Source organism: Sylvia atricapilla, chromosome 2, assembly GCF_009819655.1.
Source record: "Sylvia atricapilla isolate bSylAtr1 chromosome 2, bSylAtr1.pri, whole genome shotgun sequence".
Taxonomy (NCBI): Eukaryota; Metazoa; Chordata; class Aves; order Passeriformes; family Sylviidae; genus Sylvia; species Sylvia atricapilla.
The window spans coordinates 109,638,820-109,660,826 of NC_089141.1; positions in this window are offsets into that span (position 1 = coordinate 109,638,820).

Sequence of the window (22,007 nt, forward strand, 5' to 3'; positions counted from 1 at the left end):
GGCTCCTCTCCTGTCTTCCTTTTAGCTCAGGAAGGATATCACTGACACACGAGTCCTTTTTTGCTAATATTTTATTAATACAATTTCGTTTTAATAACACAATTTCAAAACAACCACCCACTCATCTCTCCTCCCTTCAGCAACCCACCATCAGACACCTTTCACACACACCCGCACTTTTCATCCAGTCTGAGTTTTTCCAAAAGACCAAAAGCTGCTAAGACTGCTGGCCAAGTCATATTTTCCTCCTGTCAGCTAGTACTATTTTCTCAGCAGATACACAGGATTATGGCTGCCCCTTTTGTTTGTTCATTTGTTTCAAATGAAACTTCGCTAAACACAGACTGAAATCGCAAATAACTTGCTGGGAAGCTACAGTAAGCAGTTCAAAAGAGCATTCTGGCAGTCAAATTACATTTAGCCAATCACATTCTCTATCTCTGCCTCTCTTATCATCCCTGCTCTTTAAGAAGGCTGCCTGTTAACATTTGAGAAGGAGCTCACGGAGGCCTTGATGTGGTTTAATGTGCTCCTTGCCTTCTAAGGACTCTGCGTGCAGGTTTGTTTCATACATCTCTCTTTAGGCTCAGTCGTGCAACACCAACTGCACAGCTCACCCAGCAGCCTAATGCACATTTTTATGTAGTTTTGAATTTTGCTTTTTAGGCTGCAGTCCATTACTGTCTGCCCACCTCTCTTAATATTAGTAACCAACCAACATCTGGGCAAGGGGTTTCTGAGGATGTGGATACAGCATGGTTGAAATCTACCTTGACAGATCATCCTGAACAGAGTTTGTCTTCTAGGATCCATTAAATGAAGAGAAAAGAACTATAACATGTGCTCTTCCTAGGTGTCTAATACTGTCTTTATTTATTTGGCTGGTTTATTTGGCGTCCTGAGCTTCTCCTCTGTGCCACAGCTCTGCCTGAAGCTTCCACACGCTGTGCTGCACTTTGGCAAAATTTGGGTGTGATAAGGGAAACTCAGCCCACAGAGGCTGTGCATGGGGATCCCACCTCCCTGGTGAGACTCAGTTCCATCCACAAGCCCTTTTCATATGTTCATATTTACACAAAGGCAGCCTTCATGCTCCTGACTCCATTTAATCTTCCACATTTCCCCTCCAACAGCTCAGCTCCTTTTTATTCAAATCCTCCCCAGATTCACTTCCATTGTGCATTGCAGATGCAGTCCCTTGGCATAATGAACTCCCTCACAGCTGTAGCAACTATTGTTGAATTGTCAGTTCTATTGAAAATGTCAGGATTAACTGTTACCCAGCTGGTCATCTGAGCAGGAAGAACATGGGCTCATTTGCAGTTGTCTGGTACATGGGAGACGTGAGAGATTTCTACAGGGCAGCACCACGGCTTGCTAGGTTGAGAGTGAAAAACTCTGGTCTCTTTCTTCTCTAATTAAATGCCACCTCTGCCCTGCAAATATCTAAAAGACAAAACACAAAATTGAGCCTAATTATAATTTTCCATTAATAAGTCAAGGCCATGTTTTGTACAGAAAAAAAAAAAAAAAGGTAGTGCTTCAGTGCTGGAAGGAGTTTGTTAATCAAAAATAAAGTGGCTGAGGCTTTTGAGCCTCAGGCTTTTTCAAAACAAATATTGCAGTTTCACAACACTTGCAACACAGCCTGATCAATGCTAGCACACAGCTTCATGGATGGATCACTGGTGCTGGAACTGCTCTGCATTGAAATTATGATCCAGTTCTGCTCAAAGTCCATAAAATGCATAGAGAATCAGAATTTTTAAACCAAGCATTTCTGAAGCACAGACTTCTGATTTGGATCCATACTCAGCCTAGAAAGAACATGTTTGCTTGAAATGGATTGACTGATTTGACATTAAGATGTTACAGACTCTCTGTGTAAGTAAATTCTACAAATCCTATAGTTTTATCCACTGTCAGTCTTACTTTACCATTTCCTCTCCTAGACAAGAGATCATGGCTTTGAGACATTTGTCTCAATTAGTTTGCTTGCCAGTTTAAACACTTGTCCCAATTTAAGATAATTACGTATCATTTAAAAATAAATTCACATAAAAAGGTCTCATTAGAATTGTTTGCAATCAATTTAAATAATTAGCCGAAGTTATTATAACATTTTACTCTGATGGTATCTGCAGATGAGATCAATTTATCATTTCTTGGTCATTGTTCAAAACATATGTAAAACACCAAGAAATTGCAATCCAGCATTGAAAGCATAAAATTGTATTTTTACAAATTGAACTGGAGGGGAGTGCTGAGATTTGACTGCCTGAATTTATTCCTGGGGAAAATATCCACCAGAAAGCATAGCTGGGAACTCACATGTTGCTTGCTTTCACTTATTTTATGTATCACAGGAACACAGGACAGAGATTAGCCTGATATGAATGTGGGACAGTCTTAAAGTCAAGAAGCCTCCTGTAATTCCAGTGAAAACATTATTTATGATCCTCTGGGAGGAGCAGCACTAGGTTACATTCAGCAAACCATCCAGTGAGGAATGCTGGGCTCAGACACCTTTGCAAATTACTAGAGACAATTTCTGTATTTTGTAGGGCCAGGACAGCTTTTGCTGATACATTGTCTGTGTGAAATAATATAAATATTAGACTAAAAATATAATCAAGGACTGAAGTGGAAGTTTGTACAGTGCATTTTTATACTTAAGGGAAATATAATTTCTTTGTGCATCCCTAAATACATTCTGTTCTAATTGGCCTGAGAAGTGACACAGAGTAGATTGCTAAAATATCTATTTTCATATATATATATAGAGGGAGAGAATAGAAATTCTGTTTAGTCTTTCCCTATTTGTAAGACTTTGCAGGCTAAATAGGAATTGTAACTTTTAAGCAAATGCCTCTTTTGGTGTCCTTCCAATGTCATGTTCTGCTGGCTAGGAAGGAACACCCTTCATTATGATGTTGGGGTGCAGAAAATTCCATCAATTTATGCAACATTGGAAGGGGACACAGTGTCCTGCATTTTAGGGTACCAAAGTGCCCTCTAAAAGACCTTTTCCAGTTGTTTGTTTCTCTTAAAACCTTTTGTTTTCAATATGTAGCTTTGCAAGTTTGCTCTTGGATGTCTTTTGTTTTGTTTTGTTTTGTTTTAAGGAGGATAAAAGTTTTCAGATACATATTCTCAGTATCAGGTGTGGGAAAGTTCTGGTAAATCTTGTCAGCAAGGTACATTTAAATTATAACTAATCCAAATTTCCTACCTTTCTGGAACACCAGGAAAACAGTGAAATTTCCACTGATTTTTTTTTTTCCCTATTACTTCCTTTCCTGATTCATCCAGTGACCTTCCAGACCAAGAGCAGGTTCCCCAATACCCAAAAATATAAAATTCCTTCAGTTTTGTACCTGGGTACTGATTTTGATTCCCAACTTCTCATCTGGACAAAGAGGATTAAATTCTCTTTCCCTTTCATCCTGTTCCAAAACGCCTGCCATCGTCAACGGGGCCAGAATTTCACCCAGAAATTTCATTCCATGCCAACTGTGAGGCTCCTGATGGTGATGGCACGTCCCCAGCTGGAGCTGTGCTGCACTTCCAGAGCTCTGCAGAGTCCCACTGGGATCACACCCAGAGGCTGAAGGCCAGGGCATGCCCTGAAGAGATTTTAGTTTTCTAACCAGTAAATGGACATAACTCGGGGGGTTTCTACAGCAATACCTATTGCAGCTTCTCTCTGCTTTCCTTTTCTTTAACAAGAAGTAAGTATGGCTTTTAATTTGTTATTAATTATTTTTTTATTATTTTTATTATTAATAAACATGTAGCTGCTTATAATATGCTTTTCCAAGTAAAACAATAAAGTACAAACACTTGCAAACACTACTATGTCACATGCTCATGTCTTTTACTGCTCTTTAAGGAAAAAAATGGGGATAGACTTGTGTGATTTAAATTTTTACGATAAGAAAGTGAAATTAAATATAATTGCACTTAAGAGTGCAATACTGTTGTTTATGTACATATATGTACATTTCTATCTATGCATATATGTGTGTGTATACATATGTATATATAGATATAAAGAAATACACACGTGATTTGAATTTGCCTGGCCAAACATTAAATTGCAGACTATCCCTCTGGAGATAAAGCTATTTTTCTGGACCGTTTTTAGCTGAGGAGGATACAGCCTTCCCATGGCTGCTGAATTGAGGAATGTAGCAGCAGTGTCAGGTCTGTGTCATGCCTCCATCATGGGACTTTGAGCATCATTCAACCCACAAGAATAGCTCATTATATGTTTTACACAGAAAAAAAAAATAAATATAAATGTGACTGTACTGGATCAGTGGATTTAAAAATCTTTGTGTGTCAAAAAATTCACTTCTTTTGATGTCAGTCCAGCCAAGTATAGTCTCATGGTCATATGTCTCTCAGAGTCAACTTCCTCCTTGAGGGAGTCATGAAACCCTGCTGAAAATGAGATATTCTGTGGTTTCAAGAATGCATTCAGAATTTAAGCTGAGCACTGTCAGAGCCATTATTTAGGATTTTTGAATTCTGAGAAAGCATCGGTTCCCATGTACTCCATTCATACTTTGCCTAGGGACAGCAAAGCCCTTTCCAGGAGAATCACTGCAGGCCAGAGAAATCTGAGCACCTGCACAGGGCAGCACCTGGGTGTAGAGCTGGGCTTGTCATGCTCTGAACTGTGTTCCTCTTTTAGGTCTCCTTTCATCCACCAAGACAGAGTGAAATGTATTTACAAATACCAGAATTAGCTGTGCCGTGTGATTAGTTAAGCCCTTTTTAAAAAACGTGTGGGCTGGCCCCCTCTCCACCACAAGCCTCATAAATAACTTGTTTCCTGGCTGTTGTGTTGACAAACTGAGCTCCTTCCACCACCTCTGCCACCCCCACCTTCTCCCTTCACCAACACATGCTGCTTCTCCCAGGACTTCAAAGTTTATTTATCAAGCATTTTTTGGGGGGTGGGAAGTGAGCAGGAGGGAGGAAAGAGGAATCAGATTGTTCCAAAAATCAAAACCATCAATTATAGCCAAATCCTTTCTTGTTGCATGTTGGGACACACAGGAACTAAGCCTCAGCATGTTTTGAAAGCAGCACAAAGGTTAGCATGGAGTCGCTCAGGAAATCTTGAACTTGAGAAATCCTGCAGGACCTTTCAGGTGGCATTGAAGTGGACTGAAACCCACCCAGGTGCTGCACAGAGCCAGATGCTTCCAGCCCTGTCCTGCTTATCTGGCTCAGTGATGCTCCCTCAAACTCCCATTCCCAGGCTTTATGATCTTACTAAAAGGCCAGCCAAAGACTGGCCTTGTGAAAATCCCTCTTCAGTGCTAATGATTTGATCTTCAGGATATTCAACAGTAAAATATCCCCCGATTTAAATGCAAAAGCCCTGCTTTATACTGCATGCACAAACACAAAATATCTTCCAGTAAGAACTTCGAATCCAGTCCTTTATGCATAGGGCTGAAGGGTTTGGATTTTTTTCTATCAGTCACTAGGATCCAGGAATAAGTAGCAAGAAATTTCAAATGACCCACCACAGTCCTGTTGAATGCACAGACTTGGAGGTAAAGGATTATCTCTGTCTCTTGCTTGGGAGTCTCCCAAATGCTGACTTGTTTTTTTACCTATACGAAGCATCTGATGTCACTCCTGTGTGTGGGTGGAAAATGCTGTACAAAGGTTAAATGAGTTCTTTCATCCTTGCTCATGAAAGTAGGCTCATATTGCATTTCCAGTAACTAAGTGCATTACTATAACAGGTTGGGGATTTACTTTCTGCGTGCGTCTGTACCTCTGGTGACTAACTGGCCATGTGCTCTCCCCATTCCTCATGATGTTGCTTAAATTATTGCTTAATCTGCATGCTCTTTTGGCCAGAGTTTAGAAAGGTAGTGCAGCCAACATTTCCCGCTATCAGTGAGCAGCTTTTCTAGCACAGCACCACAGAACCTGCTCTGCAGGCTACAGAAATGAACTTTTTAGAAATTAAAGTGCAAAGATTGCATCCTATCAAATAGCTTGTCTCTTCAGCCAAGTACTTATACTGAAAGATGTCACTGAGTTTAAAAGGAGCAGGCATTTGCATGTGAGCACAGGAAAAATCCCACTGGTGGTAGCTTTAATATTAAGGAAAAGATTATGAGTTTTGCTAGATGGAGGCCTGAAAGAATCTGGAATCAGTGGAGTTACCTCAGTGGATATTATACAATGGAGCTATCCAAAAGCCTCTGATAAAGCTTTTGAGTTTTTTCCCCTGGAAAGGCTGTTCAACACATGGAAGCCCAGGGTGCTGGAGAACCCCTTCTCAAGGCTGGAACATGAAGCCCATGCAGGAGTTGCACTCAGGGGTGCAGCTGGAGGATGAGGAGCTTTACATGAGTCTCTCTGCTGGTGTAGCTCCCGTGCTGCAGGAAGGGAGGTGTATCAGCACAGAGATCATCACAGTTATCTCAGGGAGGCTCTCAGCCTCCCACACTGCTGCCAGCTCCACCTGGGCCAGCCAGGTCAGAGGAGCTCAGGTGTGTCTGCAGGAGCCCCAGTGCCAGCTCTGCGCTGGCAGTGCAGAAACAAGAGATGGGGAGTCAGAGCAGAGACCTCAGACAGCCTGGCAGAAACTGAGCTGGGGTGTCTCCTGTCTTCCAGCAGGGCTACTGATGGAAATGAGCCTGAGAAAGGGATGTGTGCTCATGTGGGAGCATCTGCAGAACACACCCAGGCAGAATCATGGAGCTGTTTGTGTTGGAAAAGGCATCAGTTTCAACTGTTCCCCCAGCACTGCCTGATCCACCACTAAACCACGTCCCTCAGTGACATGCTTACACTTTAATCTATAATAATTCATGTATTATATAGAAGACAATTTTTTTGTCTTTTAAATACCTTCAGGGTTGGTGACTCCACCACTTCCCTGGGCAGTCTGTTTCAATGAAGACATTTTTCCTAATATCCAATCTAAACCTCCCCTTGAGGGAGACTTTCTTCTCTTGTCCTATAATTTTTGCTTGGGATCATTGCCTACTTGGTCCAAACCTCCTGTCAGGGAGTTTTAGAGAGTGATAAGGTCCCCCCTGAGCCTCCTTTTATCCAGGCTAAACACCCCCAGCTCCCTCAGCTGCGGACCATGAGATTTGTGATCCATCCCCTTCTCCAGCTCCATTGCCCTTCTCTGGACACACTCCAGACCCTCAATGTCTTTACTGTTGTGAGAGGCCCAGAACTGAACACATTATTGGCTAAAATCTAGGAAAAACATGGTGACAACCCCAACAAGGCCAGGTGAATGGCAGCCCCAGTACATGCTGATAAGTGAGGAGCATTTACAATTAGTAAGAAGAATTTGGAAAGTCACAGGCACTTCACTGACGTATAAACTGCTACACTCTGGAAAAGGCTTGATTCACTCCTGATGACAGCTCTGCAGGAAAGCTTCTGTAGAGTGTGGAATCTGGGGGGAAAAAAATGACAAATTATGTATTATGAGGCGTAAGACAAGGTGGAAAATATTACAAACAGCATAATGTGATAGGTAAATGAATAATGCACTGCCAACAGGGACACTGTGTTCAGTTTTGGTCAGTGCTTTTGGAGGAGATAATACAGCAACAGGAGGGATTCAGATAAAAAAAATAATAAAATAAATAGAGGAATGAAGAATTTTCTATGTGAAAAGATAAAAAGGATTAGGTCCATTTAATTTAAAGACAAAATATGAAGGAATATATTAGAGGTTTCAATATGATGACTCTAATACAAATGAAATATCCTGTGCTCCTATTCAACGTTTCTCTCATTCAAAAAGGTGGAAACATTACGTGATAAAAATCCATAAGGAGTGATAAAAGGCTGCATTTTTTCTCACAACACCAACACAAAACTTTTCGCTGGAATTCTTTGTTCTAGCAGAATTAAAATGGACTGAATGCATATGAAGAAAATGAGAATATGCAAATTCATAAAGTTCAAGAAATATTTTTTTCAAGAAGCTGTAGACACCATCTCTCAATTAAACAGATCCTGCTCTGATATCATGCCAATTCCAGCATTCATTCAGGAGAGGAAACAGAAGGCATGGGGGAATGTCATGAAAATGTTTTTTCTATAACTAATGGCATTATGACTTTGGGCCCTGTTGTCACCAGGCCTAAGTTGTTCAGGAAGGTAAGATTCGTCCTTTTCCAATGGCAAAGCCTCTGGCTCTATCCTTGCATTGCTGTAAGCCAATGAACTTCAAACTTTGTGTTTTTGCATGTGGAAAAGCCACTGCCAGTGCAGACCCACATCATGCCTGCCCTGTGCCTCAGGCTGGGATAACACATAGGAGAAAATCCACTCTTGGTGTGAAAGAGAAAAAAAAATTAGCCTGACAAATTATTTAAAAGCAAATAATAAGTGAGTGCTATTTGTAACTGTTTGGGAAAAGATGAACAAGTCCCAGCAGAGGCAGACTGGCAGGCAGAGAGTGGAGGAAATGTTGTAGAGCTAATTAATTTATTACATAAATCCATAGTTTAACAAGTGATTAGCACTCAATAGAAATGCCATGAGCAGAAAAAAAAAAAAAAAAAAAAAAAAAAAAGGAACATTAGAGCTTTCAGGAGCATCAACCAGCATCCTTTTGGGAAGGTAGGAGCAGTGCAGTATCAAACCTTGAGGAATGAGTGGCTCATGACACACTGCATGTAGCGCCCAGATTTTCCCAAAACCAGAAGCTCTTCCTTCCCCATACCTTCAAAAAGCCAACAAAACAAAACCAAACCTCAAAAACTCTCCAAGCCCACATGCAGTGCAGTGAGAGCGAGAAAGAGAGAGAGAGAGAAATTTAAACCCCCTGGTCTTCGTAACCCAGTTCCTCCTACGTGCTTTTCCCACAAACTGTCAACATCCCACAGGAATCTACCCACGTTACACATCAGAGCACAATGCTCCCGACAAAGGCATCTCAGCCCATGATGTTTCAGGCAGCCTTTCAAACCGCCTTCAGTGTAAGGAGGTTCAGCAGCTCTGTAATTAGGTGTTCGGTTTGATCAATCCAGGAATTTTTGCAGGGAGAGAGGCTCCTTTGGCTGTTCAGTGATTTATGCCTGCATGGTCCGGCTGGAAGGAACAAAGGTTCATCCTCGGAAGAAAATGAGACTTTGCGTACTTCTAGTGAAGCAATTAAACGTCTGTTCAGGTTCATCCCTATTTAAAACAGCCTTTAAACAAGTGTGGGGACCTCAGTGGTCCTGCCAGTTCCATGGAACTAAAACAGGCAGGTGACTGCTCCCCTAAACAGGCTTTAATTTATAAACATCAATAATAATGTTAATAATCATCGTCATAACAACATCTGCTCTCTTTGGCTTTACATGACAACACCAGACTTCAGGAGGGAACTATGGTAAATTCAAAGCACAGGTTCCTGCCATAAACAAAGCTGGGGAGACGACACTGGGAATATCACTGATCCTTGTCACGACGGGTTTTTTTGGTACATGTGCTGCAGGGTTAAAATGGCCATTCAAAATGCTTCTGCTGTGTGATTAACTCTCAGCAAGTGAATATTCCTACTTGACCCTGAGAGCTGAAGGCTGTGTCATATGTTTCATTTCAGACTCCAAAATCAGGGGTTAGGACAAAAGTAGGTGGAAAAAATATCATTTTAGGACATCTGGAGGTAAAAGACAAAATGTAAGAGAAAATTATAGGGCCATGTAAAGCAGCCAAAGGGCTGCACAGCGTGTTTTCAGGTGTTTTACTAATCAAGTTTTACATTGGTACTTGTTGAGAGACATGCTGCTAATGACTCTTCCCCTACTCCAAACTCTCTGCCCAGAACGGGAATAACAACAAATTTGGCAATCAATTCTTGAAGTTTCAGCACCAATCATGTCTGGCACAACTCACTAATCTAAACATGCATCTGCCTCTGTTTTCACCACACATACCTTAATTACCACAAAGCCTGATTTACATTGTTATCTCTCAGGTGTATTTGATGTCTTCCTGCGGCCCCTTTCAACTTCCAGATGAACTTTGGATACACCATCAGCCAGACAACACATTGTGGCTCTATGGTTTCCAGTGCTCTCTTATGACTGATTCTTGGATATTTTCTGGATTTTATTTAATTTACCTTCCTGTAACTCTCAGTTAGAAATTATGAGAGGAGTATAGAGCCACGGGCATGCAGAACTCAATGGTGCTCAGCTGCCACACTGCAGGTGACTGTACGACCACACTGTGATAAAGAACAACAGTTCTGCTGACTGTAAAAGAGTTTTCCAGATGAATTTTTTTGGTTTTATAAATCTGATCTTTATCCATATTTTCTCACCTTTCTAAGAAAAATGACAGCATTTTATTACTGGTTAATTTTCTGAAGTAACTTTGCTTTTGCATGTGGTACAACCAAACTCTTTGCATCTCCTATATATATGGGTATGTATATAAATACAGATATCGGCACAGTGATGTATGTGGAGGTATCTTGATTATGCTCCTTTGGGGGGAATATTCAACATTACAAAAGAACAAATTCAGTAGTTAAAAAGCATATTTTAACTGGGACATGGTGCAATTCTTCTCTCTGATCTCAATTGTGACCTTATGCAAACCACATCATTTCAGGAAATGTTCTGGTCTTTCTCGTCAGTGATTGTGAAAAAAACATTTTAAAGGAGGGTTTTCAGGCATATTACAGTTTCTTATTCCATGGAAATGCAAGGGAAGAGAAAAAACACTCTTCTCTTACCTAATCATTCAACACTTGTATTAGTGATACATTCATACACCTAATAACTCTCTGGGGTTTATTTTTATGTTAATATTAATGAAAAGCACACTGAAAGACAAATCATGAAAATGAGAGTTTGAATGTCTGAATCATCACTGAAAGGACAGGATGACAACACGTGGATGGTCTAATTAGATGGTCCCAAGCCTCTAAACCTTGGGACTGGCCTGAGTGCAGCATCTGACCTCTAAGTTCATGGTAAGTGATTTAAACATGAAACACTTGGGGTTTTAGATAATTGTATCTAAAAAAAAAAAGCTGCAACTCCCCCAAATATAGTTATTTTAAAAAAGAATAATAGATTTTAATTCTTAAAGTACTTCTGCATCTTCTTGAAATGAGAGAGGTTGATATGGACCTTTGCCCAGCAGACACACTCGGGAGGAAGATTTGGGGCCAAACTTTTCAGTGTTGGCTCATTGTAGCTTCACAACACGCTCAGTGTTGTGGGTTCCCATCCACTGGGTCCTCTGGCTTTGTCAGCTCAGTTTTCACACCCTTGTGAGCTGCTGTCAGGACAGTGCTTGAGGATGTGGCACAGGGGAGGAGGGGATGAGGTGGATGAGATCCAGTGTAGCTCATCCCCATGTTACACTGGAGAGATGCAGCAATGGGCAGATAGACATGCTCAGACCTCACCTTTCCCATTCTGTGGTCACAGCTCAGAGAAACCAGGAGGGGAGGGGACAGGTTGGACAAAAAGCAAGTGTGGGGATGCTGACCTGTTTCTGTTTGTTTGCTTTTTGCAAAACTCGTGGTGATAAAAAGCCATCATAAATTACAGTTACTCATCGTATCTGCAGTTATTAGGGAGAGCTGTTCGTAGGTTCAGTCCTAATTATGGTACCAGTAATTTCAGATTTTATTTAAGTCAGTGTGAGGGACTGCAAAAAATCTCCCCATGAAAACAAGCAGTGACCATGAAGGTGTAAAATGAGATAATTACAGCCTGAAACAAAGGCAAAAAATGTTAGCATTCAATTACCTCAACAATAATTAAAACTAGCATCTGATGGCCTTAACTGAAGCATCTACTTAGGAACAGAAACCATTTTGTTCCTTATTGGTCCTAATTTACATTCCTACAAGGGTGCTGGAATAAAAAGACATGACCAAATGGAGATGTCTGTATGGCCTTGAAGCAAAATGGTCAGGATTTAAACTCCCTTTTCTGCAACATGAGCTTGGTTAGGGCGATTGGCTCTTTGCTTTCATTCACGACAGGCACAGAAGCAGCCAAGTTCAGGTTCAAGAGTCTCTCAAAAGGCCCTTCAAGCCCATGTGCCTTTCTCTGACTGCATGGTGTGAGAGCAGCAGGCTCCTCAAGCCCTCCAGGGCTGCTGCAGCACACCTGCCATTGAAAACCTCCAGCAGGGAAGATGAACAGCAGAACTGCTTCCATTTTTCACATGGAAAATAGTCCATTGTCAACAATCTCCTCCAGAGAAAGCAAAGGAAAGATCATCAGACCACTGTAGGGTGATGAAGCCCCTACCCACAGCAGGTCCAGTATCTCTCTGAACACCCACAAGGAAATCTGAGCCTTCCCTTGTTTGCTTTCTCCTGAGGAAACTGTTTTTGGAGGCTGAAGCCCTCTAAGCACATCGAGGTGGGACCAGCCCATCCCAGCTGTGGGGACTCAGCAGCCAGACCCCAGGTTTCCCAAAGGAAACTGCTCAGGGCTGCACAACAGAGAAGAACAAATAACACAAAAGGAGGGTAAAGAGCAGTTATGAGAAACAACCTCCAAAATGATCACATCTTGGTGTATTTATTTACACTGCTTCTCATAAATTCCACCAGCCTCATCCTTAATCCCAAAGATTGTGAACTATGAGCAGAACCATTATTTTCCCTGGACAGGGATACATTCACTTTTAAGTCATTCCTTGGAAACCCTTCTACAATTAAGTCTTTATTAAAACCTTTCAGAATAAATAGCAGGTAAACATAGAACAGGCTCCCTCCAGGTTTTGCCAGTAGAAATGAAAGTGCTGTGTGTCCTGAGGGACAAGTGATTTGTTGCCAATAACTTAATAGAGAGCTCCTTACAAAAGTATTCTCCCTTCTTCCTTAGTAAGGTCCATGTCCTAGTTGTCTGCTCATGTGCACTCCTAAAGTTGACTGGTGAGAGACGGGGAAATCTCTGTTTCTTCAGGACTTTTTAAATCCCTTTTTTTAAAAAAAATATTTTTAAATTAATTCATGACAAAAAAGAAGGCAATACCTCCTCCTTTAACACCCTTAACTCTGCAGGAAAACAAATGGTTCCACAGAACATTAGCAGCAATCAAAGGGCAAACCATCTATAGTCAATCAAAGTAAACATTACAGAGGACACAAGTTGGCTTTCTCTTTGAGTAAATGAGTGTATATAGATATCTACTTGGGTTAATAGGCTCCTCAGAAAGTTTTTTTCTTGAGAAAACCCATAAAACTTGAAAATTCCAAATAGGTATTTTTATGTCCTACTCTGTAGTCATAATCTTCATGTACATTTACTGTAAAAAAATCATTCCCACTGATTACTACTGACTTATTGCAAGCCAAGTGCTTCTTTGAAACAGTCTCATAAGGAATACATTTGCAATATTTTAAACAGCTAAAGTTAATGATCATAGATGGAATTAAACTGAGCCATTATTTGAAAGCCCTGCTAGCATGCAAGGTGTACTTTTCTCACAATAGGCTCATCCCAGCCACGCTGGCCCCGTTTCTGCAAATTATTTTCCTGCATTGTTCTAGCCCAGCAGTCATTCTGCATATTGACGTTCCTGTGCAAATAGACACGCTTAGAAATGAGGGTCCTTGGCATTTCCTGAACTTCAGAGTGTTTTCAAGTGCACTTCCTAATCCCTTTTGCGCTTGAGAACGACTTGTGTGGTTTTAAAGAAGAAATATGAATTCTCATGGCACGAACACATGCTCTGTGATGAATATAGATTTTGCAATGTGTGCCATGCTATCCACTCGGAATGCGCTGGTTTTGTAGGGAGAGTCACGTGCTTGTTTCTCTTGAATAGAATTATGCTGTGAATAAGTCATTGTGAATCAAAGTGTCTCCTAAACCAATAAAGCAGTGTACAACAAGCTCAGTAACAACAGAACAGGGATCAAAGGGTTGCAAGCACTAAATAACGTGATGAGATGGAGGCGGTCAAACACACAAGGTGTGTGTTTAATTCTAGTCTTTTTAGAAACTTTCAGCCTAGTTTAATTACTCATGGAAGATATTTTAATGCTGCTTTGCAAGAGGTCTGTATCTTGCTGCATATTATCTTCCCAATAAATTTCTCTTGCCCCTCAGGCCAAATCATTTCAGTAGAAGTGCATTGATCAGGGAGCGTAATGATTCGCTTCCCCCGCACCTGACATTTCTACCATTTCATTTTTAGAGGTTTTTCCTTTGGTTTTCTCAATCATTAGCTGGTTTTATATCTGTGAGAGCGTATGACAGAACAGAGGGGATGCATACTTAGGTCTGTTCAGCACAGCTCTATCATCCTGGCTTTACACCAACATAAAATTGGTTTAACGCAGTGATAAACCAGGCCTGTAACAGCCAGTCCTTCATATCTCAGGAAGACAGAGTTAATCTCTGGGGTTTGGGTACCCTTAGTTACTGAACAGTTGCTCTCAGAGTTTCTTTTTGTTTCATAATTAAGCTCACTGCTGTGTTTTGTCAGTCCCTCACATCTTGTGGAAGCTCGTGTGATATCCAGTGCACAGAAGCCTGAATGTGCTTAATTTTGAGAATATTCATCAGACTGGGGGATTTGGGTTTGCAGATCCCCTGTCAAAGGTTTCTCACAGCTGTGGCTTGATAAACTCAAATGCTCGCATTTGTTCTTCATCCAGAAGGAAAAAAAAAACCCTGAATTGATCCTTGTAGCTCAAGAAGCAAGTTTTTATAAGGCAGATGCAGAAAGACAGTTCTGGCTTCTGGGACGCCTGTGAGAAGAGTGAGGATACCTCCCATCATGTCAGGGTTTGACGAGTGCCACTGCACTGAGTCGGACTCTCTTTCAGCACTGCTTTGACACCCAGGCAGCCATCACTGTTAGAGCTGCAGTTTTGTCATAGCTGTCACATGAATTTTGTTTTCAGCTGGCTTCGCGTGTTTTTAAATCAATCCACAGCTCCTGCCATCAGGACACATTTGTTCCTTAAGAGGAGAAACATGTGCTGAGTGATGTGGGAAGAGGGACACCATGAACACATCCAGAGGGGCTCTCAAGAATGCCAATCCCACAGCCAGATCTCATTATTTCTTCTGGATATCTCAGAGACCCTTGCAAAGTATCTCAAGCCATCTGTGTCCTATCCATCTGCTGTGGTTCCGTGCCCCTGCCCTGCCTGCTCCTTCTCACCAGGGTGGGTGGGCTCTCGCCTGCCTGCCCTGTAATGAAATCCTTTCTGGCAGTGCAGCTGAAACAGGGGATGTGAGGAAGGGCCAGGTTTTTGTCAAAGACAGCTCCTGCAGCTGCTGGGGCTGGTGTAAGGACAGGGCAGCAGCGTGTGACAGGAGTAGGCAGGACATCAAGCTGCCAGTGAGCTTCATCTTCTGCTTATGGTTTCACATCTGTCTGAGTCCTGCAAGGAAGAGAGAGGAGACCCTGCCCCTCACCCTCTCTCCTGCCCCATTCCCTCGGGATGGTTCTAGTGATCAGGTAGCCCTGGGGCAAATCAATTCTGGGAATTGACCTGGTGGAAATCCAACACCGCACATAAATAAATATGCAAGTAAAAGAACAATTTACTGCCAGATATGTCAACCTGTCAAGTGAGCGGGCTCGCCCTGAGGCCACACAATTTCCAAAGCCAATATGAGGAGGGAGAAGGATGCCTGCAGCTGGGGAGAAAGAGCAGGGGAGATGGAGCAGGACCTTTCTTTGCAGTGGAAGACTGGTGTTGTCAAGGTTGCTGTCAATAAAAACCCACCCCTTCTGGTCCTGTGGCACCTGTGCTTAGAATGGAAGGAGGCTTAACGGGTGATAAAATTCATAGAGAAAAAATTTAGTTCCTGTAGATTCATTCATGAAGGTTGATTGATTAATTAGCGGACAGAAATAGACTTCTCTGGGCAGGTGGTTAAATTCTCTCAGTTGGGAGATAACCTTGTCTCAGTTATATCAGATTACTTTATCTCAGTTGTGATCACGGAAGGAGCCCAGAGACATCTACAACTACCTGAGAGGAGGCTGTAGTGAGCTGGGGTCTGTCTCCTCTGCCATGTCCCGATAGAAAGGACAAGAGGAGATGGCCTGGAGTTGCACCAGGGGAGGTTCAGATTAGATGCTAGTAAAGAAATTCATTGACACAGTGTTCAGGCATTGGAATAAATTGCTCAAAGAGTGGGTGGAGTCTCTGGAAGTGTTCAAGAACCATCTGGATGTGTCGCCTGGGGACATGGTTTAGGGGTGATTATGGTGGTGCTGGGTTGGCAGTGGGACTGGATGATCTTGCAGGTCTCTTCCAACCTTGATGATTCTGTAATTAGACCCTGTAGGGACAAGGCTGCTCTGTGGAAATCTGTAACAGTGATGATTTTCATCTTGTCCATCACAAATCCCTGGAGTTCTCTGTTAGAGGGCTGAAGGGTGACCCACTGCCCAGGATCTGGGCTGGCTGCCTCACCTCCTGGCACCTCTAGAAAAGTCATCTGTGCACTCAGAATCTCATGACCCCACAGAACTAGGAACTCAATTTCCTCTGCACAGCCACAGCAGCAGAAATGAAGAGGGGGCAAAAATACCACTCTGCTATTGCTACCACTGAAGCAAAGACAAATAGTTAACAAAATTGTTGGGGTTTATTTATTTATTTTTCAATATGTGTATTTAAAAATAAAGAATATCTATGCGTATTTAAAAATAAAGAATATTTGTATTTAAATGAAATTACCCATGATTTATACTACATGTTCATGATGCTCACCTTGCATTTTCTCCATTAAATATGCGTGGTTTATCCTGACAAACCACTAGCCCTGGTAAGATCCAAATTTTTGGCAGGAGATTATGCTATGTAATTTAAAGCTATTTTACACTAAGTGTGTTTATTTTCAGTCTAGAGCAAGGTAGAGGAAAAGCCCCCACCATTTTTCCTAAATGGATAGAATCTTGCTAATTTAAAAAAACCAAAGATAAAATTTCTGAAACTCCCATACTAAAATTAAAATTTAAATGAAGTTAAAGAAACAAACCTTCTCAAACTTTCTCCAAAGAAATGATTCTATTTTGTTATTGTGGAATTTCACCAGGACTCTCTGTGTTCTTTTCAATTCTCATTTTTTGCATAACCAGCTCTTTGTCCTCTAGTTTGCACTGATCTGAATTTACAGGGTTTGCTGCTACCTTTTTCAGTTACTGAATTCAGGAAGATTCCTCTTTAGGTAATCTTACCTGTTCTAAGCACATTTTGAAATCATTTAACTGCCTATTAGTTATACTAATAACTTCAGGATGGCTTCGCATGTGCAGTATGTCAACAGATCCACTTTTCTATCCATAATAAATACACCTAATAAAGTTGCTGAAAAATTCGTGTCTCTGTGTGCATAGAAGGAAATTATCTCCAAAACTGGTAACATTTGGAGAGGAAAGAAATATGGCATCTTTTTTTCTGCTTTGTGAAATTCTTAGGTTCCAGCAGTCATGCACATGGTGCATATGGTCTGTCAGTATAATTTACCTGAGTTCATTCACCATTTTTGCCAGTGAAAAGCTCACCACCTGTGCTAGATGCTAAAATATTGATAAATAATATATGTGGAAATTAGTTACTATTAATGTATAAGATGCTGCTCTATTAAAAAGTTCCCACTAGGCAGAATGAATTTGTATAATTAAGATCATTTATCTGTAAAAAAGTGAGTGTTTGAAGTTGCCAATGATATGTATCACAACATCATCAGAAATTATTAAAAAATCCACACTGAAAAAACAGGAAGGGTTCTCTGCAAAGGCAATGAAACTTTGGAGCTTCTGGAAATTCTTAAATGCTAGACACTCATCTAAAATGTTCTGTTTATTCAAGATTTGTTATTCAACTCAAATAAAATGCTTTGTTTATTTAAGATTTGTTATTCAACATAAGTATGAAGACCGGCAAGAATGTTATGTAAGTAACTCAGTGAAACAGGACACAGCATCATCTTATTTACTTGGTTTTAAATGTCTGCTCAATGACATGAGCATACAAGGCCTGTGCTTTGTTTAAAGTTCTGATGGATAATTCAGGGCAAGTAATTTCATCTCCCTGTATCTTCCTTTTTTTTACATTCTTCTCTGTACTGGAGGATACTGGGATGTAATACTGGAAATAGTAAGAGTTTGATATCTCCTGAGCATCATTGCTCTTATCTCAGAATAGCACAGAAGAGAAATTACAAATACACACAGTTTTTCAGGTTTCTTTGACCCTCCCCTTAGAAGACAAAAAATTAGTTAAAAGGTGTTGCTCACTGACATATTAGGGGGGAAATTTTAGTTCCATTGAAGATGTGAGTTTGCCACTATTCTCTACAGGGTTGGTTTTCATTTGCCTTTGGTGGGATTTTGCACACTGCCTCGTTTCTAACTATGCTTGTTACATGTTTCCCTTCAATTCGTAAGGAAAAACATCTCAACTTGTGAAGGAAAACCTCTGCTCTGGAGTAATGTTATGCATAAAGAATGTGACAAGGAGAAGCCATTTCATCCAGAAGTATTTAACTATGAGAGTCTGGCTTTAAATTTATCACAGAACAAATAAAATAGCCACCTAAACTGCGGGCATTGTTTTGACTCTCAAATATGCACCTTTGTTCCACGCCTCGGCTGCCATGGAGGTATCAGATGTTTGAGGTGCTGCCCAAGAAAAATAGGCAGGTTTATTGCTGCTCCTTGCTTTTTTTTTTTTTTTTTTTTTTTTTTTTTTTTTTTTTTTTTTTCCCCCCCCGCCCCAAGCTGCAGCAATCAACCAAACAAGGAAAGTCGTTTCTCCAAGGTGGAGCAGATATCTGTTAACATGCCTGCTGATTTTATGGTGAAGGAGAAGGAACATAGCTGTAACTGCTCGCTGTAGAACACTCTTAAACTTGCATTTATTTACATAGCATCTATGGCATTTAGCCGACTGAAGAGAATTGATTAGCAAGGAGGCTGTTAAACAGCAGTCCTCTAGCAGGCACTGCACCGAGGATTAGAGGTTTATTTCACTAATTGCCCTCCTGTAGTCTTTATGAGTCAGTTCTGAAAAAAAAAAAAAAATAAAGGAGCGCTCCAAACTGTGTTTGGAATAAAAGCAGAGTGATGCTTTTCACAGCACAGAAATCCCATAGATGAGCTCTTTTAGAAATGGGTTTAGGATTTTCCAGCCAAATTTTTCCTCTCTGGTGAACTCTTGCTGTATCCCTACTATGCTGTTTAACCCTAGAGTGCACAGCACACTGAAAACCAGACCTGCAGCTGACACATTATTAAGGATGATGTTTTCCTAGCTGTCCACCACAGCTACCTGGGATGTAGGAGCAACACACCTTTGTTTTGGAGATATTTTTGCCGAGGGAAGCAGAAATAAAACCCTCGACTCGGTGGTTTTAAAAGCTAATCAGAAAAAAAGGAGGTGTTCACCCTTAAGAGCAGTGTTGGTGCTCACACCAGTGGCCGCCTGGCTCCAGATGCCTCCCGGAGGTTTCCAGGGCATGGACAGCACCACTAGAGGGCTCACAAAGTATTTAAAGGGTTATTACATGTGGTACATGAAAAATACTCTCATTTTGCTTTCTTTTCCCCCATTTGTACGAGCAAAGAATTTCAGAACCGAACCTGGTAAAGAGTGCCTTCATTTTAAAGTCAGCTTCGTGCACTGCCATAGGTTCACCTGCACATGGGGACACTTCCACCTCCTGACCTCTCCTGTGCAAACAGACCTTCCACGGAAAACAGCTTTGGCCTGATAATGCTGCAGTCACCAGCCAGGGTCTGCAGAGCAACACCTGCCCTTGCCACTGCTTCCAGAGGAACTGAGGAGCTCAGATATAGCAATATATCTGAGGTATTCATATTTTTTGAGGTATTTTATATGTCAGTGCTTCAGAAAAAACAAAACAAAACAAAAACCCACCACAAAAAACAGAACAAAACAAAAAAAAAAGCCCCCCAAACCCCAACAACAACAACAACAACAACAAACCTACAAAAAAACCCCACCATACACTCATTTCCCTTATTTCCCTTCCTCTTCTTATCAGTTCTGGGATAACAGACTGTCAGACATATGAATATTTTTTTTATATTGTTCATGGGGTTGGGGAGGTTGGCCATCCCTACAATTAGATATGAAAGCTATTTGTGGCTACTAATAAATAACACTAACTACTCCTGAAACACATTTCCTCTGAAGAATCAGGATCTATCTTGGTTCATGGGGGAGAATATCAAACTAGTATAACGAGTTTTCTTTTTTGTCTTAGCCCTGAAGACCTTGTTACAACATTTGGTGTTGAGAGTAGAAATGTTCTAATATATAGCCCCAAACTAAAAAAATATGAAAGCAATAATCACAGGAGCATTTCAACGCTCACTGAAATTAATTTCCCTTTTTTTTTTTTTTTTTTTTTTTTTTTTTCTCTTTCTTTTCCCTTTCCTCTCTGAAACAGACTGCCAAGGGAATTATTATGATTACTCTGCATGTTTTGCAGATGGTTGGCTGCTGCACAGGGTTCTCAAGAGAGGTCAACATCCTATAGCATCCAGTTTGGATGCTGCCCTACAGACCAGCTGAGCTATGGAAGTCCTTAGTCAGCAAAGCTTCTGCTGACATGACTAATTAAAGTCTCTGGTACGTGTCACATCCTCAAGGCTCAGACTGAAGCCCTTTCATGAGCTGGGACCTGATTTTACTCTCCTATTAAACCCAGTGGGTGTACTCTATTTGTAAGGAATGGAAGCTGAATTGGACTTTTACCTTTTAAAAATATTTATACGTACTTACATACATAAGTAAATAAGTTTATATGTATTTATATGTTATACACAGATACACACATAAAAGCTCTGATGTGTTCAGGAGCCATGTTCAAGGATGTTTTCAGGAGCTTCAGCTAAACCTCAAAAGGTTTTTTCTCAGGGATATTAGAGAGAAGGACATTGGTGTTATCACATCATTGCTCTGAGGACAGAAAGTTTTCCTGTTTTTTGGCTTTGCTATGTGGCATTCAGTCAAACAGGTCAGAGAGACCAGGGGACAGGCTGAATGGAGACAGCAGGCTATCTGTTTATTTAGTCTGTAGCTTTTTGGGACATAATTGATAGACCCACCTTTCTAGTACCACCCCACGGTGAAGTGGAAGAGAAAAAGGGGCAATATTGACATAATGCTGCAACACCCACCTGGAGGGTCCCCTGCTTTCTTCATGAATCCCAGTAATGTAGACACTCTGCTTCCATGATTGCACTGATTGAAGGTCAAATTAGGAATAGCAACTGCCCCAAAGGCTCTGTTGGGTTGGGATACTCACATCTGCTCCTCCTTTCAAAGAATGAGAACGATACAACAAACCCAGATTTCAGACCCAAAGAAGGGTAAAGGATCAGCTGCTGCAGGGTTGTATTGGAGTCAGCCAGCCCCTCTGACTGACAGAAAGGCTGTGACTGGGGTCAGGAGCAAGCATTGCTGCTTGTACTGAGAGTTTGCTCCTGCCCATGGCATCAACTCCAACTGTCCACACCTTGCTGAAGGTCTCCAGGGCTTTAGCCTTAGAGGGAGACAAGGAATTCTCTGCCATTTGAGGCCTTCAAGAGACCACTCCATTCTCCCCCATGGGCATCCTGAAAGAAAACTCCTGGAAATCTGTCTTCATTACAGCAATACCACCCTTCAGGACAGGAACGTGTTTCTCTGACACGTCCATTTCACAGGGAAAAATGCATGGAGGTGATAATGCCAAATAAACAGCACAAGATTTTCAAAGCCACCTTGAGTGAAAACTGGATTTTCACATGCTGTAGGTCGTTAGAGCCTCTGCCCTCATTGTCTGAACTGCACCAAACCAACACAGGCAGTTCCTGTAAATGTGGCATTATGCAAGTTTGAGTTTCAGATTTATTGTTTAAAATTATTTTGGAACCACTGACTGACACAGACCCATCTCCTCATCTATGTCAACAAATCACAGTTCTTATAATTTGGGGTTGCAGGCATCTTGGATTTCTAAAATATAAATTATATATTTATAGAA